At 50.1% G+C, this 6,817-nt stretch overlaps 1 pseudogene; it reads left to right on the plus strand.

Moving 5' to 3' along the window:
• LOC122018183 lies at positions 1 to 123 on the plus strand (annotated as a pseudogene).
• Positions 124 to 6,817: the final 6,694 nt, after the last annotated feature.

The raw sequence follows: 6,817 nt of genomic DNA on the forward strand, positions 1-6,817 counted from the left end.
ATACCTTTCTCGATCAAGTGTAGTATTTGCTCTTATCAATTTAATATTTGATATAAAAAATTAAATTAATTTTTTATGAAGGAGAGTTTGTTACAATAACTTGCTGGATCCGATTCACCCTTACTAAGTCTAATTTATGGGTCTAATACACTAATTTACATGTATTCATGCATTATATTACACATGTAACACGTGTGCGCGATGACTATTTTATATAAAAAATACACTATTGCATGGGTTGATACACCTTTACCAAATCTAATTTATAGACTGAAATACTAATTTAGACATTGATCCTGTCCGAAAGTCGAGTTAACGGATGTTGGGGATGTGACGCTCCTATTGACTGTGCAAAGACTCCGAGCGAAGCGGACCTGCAACCACAACCACGTCAGTGCCGAGCTAGGGAGGGGTCCCTCGGCGTTGACCCTCCGATGCTCAAGTCAGTCATCGGCGATGTGGAAGCAGTAGAACGAGGAAGTAGACGAACAGTAGCAATAGTAATGTGTGCATACCTCCGACGAAGCTTGGACCTCTTTATATAGGGCTCTTGTAGCGCGCTACATGCTTCCCGAGCGCGTGCACACTCCTTGAGGCTTTCCTTGAGAAGATGTATCAGTAAAGTGTCCCTGAGACAATACTTCAATGAGTTGAGCATATCTCTGATGTGACAGTGGAAGCTTCCGTCGTACGATCTTATGCCTGATCATGCCGTCAACCATGCCACTTGATGGTGGCTCTGGTTCCCAAAAGGATATCGTCAGATCCTCCTTTTGTTTGTTACTGGGCCGAGCGGGAGAGCCGCTCGGCCACCCTTCCACTGTCTGAGCTATGTTGCCATGCTGAGTGGAAAGCCTGGTATGAGTATAATCTGTTCGGTCGTGACTCCGCTTCACCGGTTCCGAGTTTGATGTATGTCTAAGCGGGTTGGTCGTTCGACGTGTGCCTCGCTGATATTTAGCATTTATGAGCATCAGAAGCTCGCCGCATGGCCGAGCCATGATGATATCGGACCAGACATTTTTTATCTCGATCGAGTAAGTGGGTTGCCCGACTGACCGATGATATAAAGGAGTGGACCTTGACTTTGACCCCTACCGTGTCACTGACCCTCCGCGGAGTGGACCCTTCCTAATCACCGCATCACATGTATTCCCCTGAAGTCTAGTCGAATGAGTCTACAAGTCCGACTGACTAGACAAAATAATCTCTGAAGATAGACCGCCCGATCGGCTATGACACTTATTAGGCTCTAATCAGGCTGCTGAAGGATGTCGATCGATCGTGATGTCGATCCCTGGATCTGCTCGGCGCTATGAACAATCACCCTTGGGAATTTTTCTTTTGGTGTCTTTGGACGAGTGCGGTCTATGATGATGTCACCCGAATCTCTCGGAATTCGTGCAAATCGCCCCATTAAGACCAAGCACGCGCCCACGCCTGTTAATGATGCTCATTAAATGCCGACCCGTGGAGAGCGCCACGTGTCGCGTGCGCTGTCGTCCACGTCCGAAGCGACATACACTGATGTGACGTTCGACGATTTGAATTCAATAGCGAGATATGTGCTTCGGTTTTCGTGACCTAGATTGGACGGCTCTGGTCGATCAAGCCCAGAGTTTATAAACCCGCAACGCCAGCTTCTCCTCTTCACTTTGCGTCTTTTGCGAGAGTTTTGACGGTAAACTTGGGCGTGATCTGTGCTCTGGCGATCTTCTGCATTTCATCGGTGGCGACTCTCTCCTCTTGTAAGCTTTCCCCCTGAATCTTCCTTCAATCTTTTTCGCTCCTCGGTACTTCCAGTGCTTGCTTTGTGTTTTTTTCTCACCTTTCTTTCCCTCGGACTCTTTTCACTTCGTATTTTGGCCATGACGAGCTCTTCACAATCGTCAAACCCCGCTCCTGGCTCTGGTACACTACCATAGAGACCCGGTTCGATACGGGCGACGCTGAGAGCCTCAAAAAGGCCTTTGAGCTTCCCTTTGATTACAAAATCATTCTGGCTTCTTCGTCCGATTGGCCCAACGATCAGCCAACTGACACCATATGTCTGTTCCGAGACCAATTTATAGTCGGTCTCCGATTCCCCATTCATCCCTTCATCATCGAAGTTTGTAATTATTTTCGCTTTCTCCTCCCACAACTCGTGTCGAACTCATTTCGCCTCCTGCGCGGCGTCATCGTGCTGTTTTAGCTACACGACATTCCTCTGATCCCTCGCGTTTTCCACTACTTTTACTATCCTAAGCAATCCGAATTGGGAACCTTTCTCTTTCAGTTTCGGGTCGGGCTAGTCTTTCTTGACAAAATGTCAACTTCCAACAAACATTAGAAGGAATATTTCTTATTTCTACGTCTTCCCGAATGGCCTAGCTTCCGAACCCACTGGCAGGTCGACTTACCACCCCAACCTGATTTGAAGAAGTACAAAAGCCGCTCGGACTACCTTCATGCTGCCTCCATGCTGATCGGCCAGAAGTACGACATCCACAAGCTACTGCTTGAGGGTGTGTTGTACATCTTTGTCCTGAGTCTGATATGCACTGGGCTTCTAATCGGCTTAGGTAAGAGATTTTATGTGCATATCTCCTTTGATTCTAATTGATTCTTCTACTTCTTTTGCAGCCGAAGTCATGTTGCGTGCTTAGATGTCCGACCTCGTGAAGCTTCAGAACGACGAGATTGAGGCGGTTGCTATTGAGGAGTCGGTGAACCACGACCTACAGTCGGCCGGCTCTCAAGATGAGAGTGCAGTGACGAGGGGGGGGGGGACTAGCCAAGCCCCCAGTGTCGAGGTTGTCGGCGGCGCGAAACCACCGTTTGAGCAAGTGCCCATCGTCCGCTCAGAGAGCTTGGATTCCTATAGCGAGTCGTTGCTAAGGCGTAAAAGGCGCCGCACAGAGTCTTCGCGCTCTGCTACCTCGGCGGTGGGATCTGCCGCAAGGGTTGAGGTCGGCACCTCAAATCCCTCTGCGGTTCCTGCGACTACGCCCGAGGTATCCTCCGACCGGACTCCATTAGTGGTCGAGTGGTCGTAAGAGCTTATCGCCACGGAGTCCCTGGCTTCTATGCCGCCATCGCGGCCATTGAGGGTTCGACGATCGACCATCCTTCCTGCATCTGCGACCCGGTCGGCTGGCCCAACCTCCTCGGCCCACTCGGCTCAGGGCGGTCGACGATTCGTCATGGCGATGCTTCACCTGCCCATGGAGGAGTACAGCGACCCGAGCGCCCGGTTGATCACTCCTGAGTATCAAGTCATCATACGGGGTCCGCACGCCCAAGTCTGGGAGGAAGCTCGAGCCCGAGCGGTGGTGATGCCTCTGGACACGCTCGCCAACAGCCATACTCAAACGTCAACTGGGGTAAGTCCTTTGTTGTCATTATCTTTCTTCCGATCGGTTCTAACCCTTTTACCTATTTGTAGTATTGGGTGGAGAGTCTGGTCATGTGCCATAAGCTAGCTCATTTGGAGGATGAGTTCAGGAAACCAGGTCTCCAGCAGCTAGCCCACCGCCGATCCGCAGGAGATGGCCAAGCTGAAGGCCGACCTGGAGAAGATGACTAAGCTCCTTGAGGTCGATTGGGCTAAATCTTCCGACCACGAGGAGATGTTAGGCCGACTCAAGAAGCAAGTCAGCACGTTTAACAAGAAGATTGAGTCGACCGCCGCTAGGAAGAACCGGGCCATCGAGGACCGGAAGAAATGGGCCATCGAGGACCTGGAACTGAAGAACAAGGAGGCCCGGGATCCCGCCGTCAAGCTCAGAGATGTTGAAGATTTTTTGGTGACTGAGCGAGCGAGCCGGACGGTGAGGGAAACCGAGCTCCAGGGCTAGGTCTCTGACAAGGATGCAACACTGAAGTTGGCCCACGATGAGATAGATAAGGTAAAGCCCGAGCTGGAAGGCTCTCGGGCAGCAATGAAGATTTATCAGGACGCCGAGCCGAGCCGATTTGCAACACTGAGATAGAACTACATCTATTCGGGCATGTTTAATGATAAAGTCGTCACTCGGTATCTTCGGCTCTGCAACCTGGCCATAGATGAGACGATCAACCAGCTCAAGGCGGATGCCCACCTTCCCGAGACCTTCAAGGATAGCGTTATCAGTCGGGATAAAATGACTGAGTCACTGCCTCGACAACGCTCTTGATTATGTTGAGTGAGGTTGATCGCTGTATACTTTTGAAGTCCTAATGTAAGCTCGCCCGTTCGGCCAAGCTTTTGCTTTTAACTTGCAATTGTGATCTCGCAATGTAATCTTAAGTATTTTGGTTTTAATATACGCGCGCCTGCTTGGCGAAGCATTTCCTCTCACAACTTTTCTTTGCCTGTAAATGCCCCTGATCTCATATCTAGACTGACCTCTTGACCGTAAGCGTAAGCTCGGGTTTAAGGTCGTCGCTCGACCGTTGATGGAGACATGGGTTTAACGTCGTCGCTCGACGATTTGACGAAGTCATGTGTTTAAGGCCGTCGCTCGACCTTCAATGGAGACATGAGTTTAACGTCTCTACTCGACGATTTGATGAAGTCATGGGTTTAACGTCATCGCTCGATGATTTGATGAAGTCATGGGTTTAAGGTCTCGCGCTCGACCATTGATGGAGACACAGGTTTAACATCGTCGCTCAACGATTTGACGAAGTCATGGGTTTAAGGTCGCCGCTCGACCATCAATGGAGACACGGGTTTAACGTCGCCGCTCAACGATTTGATGAAGTCATGGGTGTTGGATCGCTGGGTCGGTTAGAAGGGGGGTTGAATAGCCTGCAAAAAAAACACAACATTTCTCGATCTTTTAACAGAACACTTGCATAAATTATAACTTAAACAGAAAAACAAAAAAGACGAGGCACACCGGGATTTATTTGGTTACAACCGGGAAGGTTGTTCATCCAAGGAGAATGTAGCACTAAATACTCCTTCAGGCGGAGAAGCCTCGTACAACGTTGAAGCACAAAACAAAGAAGCTAATTTAGAAATTGAGCGTACAAGTGTTGGAAGTGAATTGCTTGTGTTGATTGAAAAGCTTCTGGACCAAGACTATATTTATAGCCTTAGTCGGGGCACCCCGAAGGGGTTCTGGGTGTCATGGGGTGGATAAAATTTTATACCCTAACGTTCAGATCGTGATTGACGCGATCCTGGTCAAAGTTCAGGTCCAGGCGCCCGGAACCCGAGCTGTTCCGGGCGCCTGGAGCCATAAGGTCAACACCAGTTGACTTTTTCGTCTAGGACGTCTACTCCGGTTCAGTTCGCCTCGGTCCGAGTCTTCAACTTTGGATCTGCTCCCTTGGGTAATCTCGGTCATCCAGAAAAGGGCTCACCCGAACCTAACTCCCGGCCTTCTCGAGCAGGCTTCCGTTCTGGCTTCTCGTCCCTCGAAATCGCCGCATGCTTCCGTCTCGTCCGCTAGCGTACTCATCCATAGTCTTCATCCCTCTGCCGCACCTCGTGCTGACCTTCTCGCTAGCTGCGTCTCTTGCTCCCCGAGCAGTCTTCCGCTCCGACTTCTCATCCCTCGGAACCACCGCACGCTTCCTTCTCGTTCGCCGGTGTACTCTTCCACAGTGCCTCGTCCCTTGGACGCACCGCGTGTCGTCCTTCTCGCTAGCTGCGTCTTCCGCTCGACTACCTGTGCTCCTAAGCTCCTGCACACTTAGACACAAGGTTAGAAACACACAGGACTTAACTTAACTTGTTGATCACACCAAAACAATCTTAGGGTTCCAACAATGGGTTTAAGGTCGCCGCTCGATTGTCGATGGAGACATGAGTTTAACGTCGCCGCTTGACGATTTGATGAAGTCATAAGTTTAAGGTTACCGCTCGACCGTCGATGGAGACATGGGTTTAACGTTACCACTCGACGATTTGACGAATTCATGGATTTATAGTCGTCGCTCGACCGTCGATGAAGACAGGGGTTTAACGTCGCTGCTCGACGATTTGACGAAGTCATGGGTATAGGGTCGTTGCTCGACCGTCGATGGCGACATGATTTTAATGTCACCGCTCAACGATTTGACGAAATCATGGGTTTAAGGTCGCCGCTCGACAGTCGATGGAGACATGAGTTTAAGGTCGCCGCTCGAGGATTTGACGAAGTCATGGGTTTAAAGTCGCCGCTGGACCGTTGATGGAGATATGGGTTTAACGTCTCTGCTCGATGATTTGATGCACCGTTCAGCACAAAGCTTAGCAATCTTTGTTTCTTATTTCTGTCCTGCATTCAAAGAGTACAAGGATGCAAAGACTCAATTGATTATTACATCAGTGCGCCTCTCATCCGGCTCGATAAGGATGGAGATGGTTTGCGCTCCACGGCCTTTCCAGTCGTCGTCCATCCCCATCCTCCAAGTAGTAGGCACCCGAGCGGAGCTTCTCTATGACCTTGAAGGGTCTAGCCCATGGAGCCTCTAACTTGGTGATGTCGCCAACGGCTTCATTTTCTTCCATATCAAGTTGTCGACCTGGAACGATCTTGGGATCACCCTCTGATTGTAGCTTTGCTTCATCTTCTGTCGGTATGTCATCAATCGAACAGTAGCTTTTGCGCGCTTCGTCTACTAAGTCTAGCTCTAGAAGCCTTCGCTCGGCGTTGTCCTCGCTGTAGTGTTGGATCTGATCGGATTCAACTCTGACTTCGGCGGGGACGACCGCTTCGTCGCCATACACTAGGTGGAAAGGAGTTACCCCGACCCCTTCTTTAGGAGTCATACGGAGCACCCATAGCACGCTGGGGAGCTCATCGACCCAGCTGCCTCCCATATGATCAAGTCGAGTGCGCAAGACTCAGAGGATTTCCCG

The sequence above is a fragment of the Zingiber officinale genome, chromosome 8B, assembly GCF_018446385.1.
Source record: "Zingiber officinale cultivar Zhangliang chromosome 8B, Zo_v1.1, whole genome shotgun sequence".
Lineage (NCBI taxonomy): Eukaryota > Viridiplantae > Streptophyta > Magnoliopsida > Zingiberales > Zingiberaceae > Zingiber > Zingiber officinale.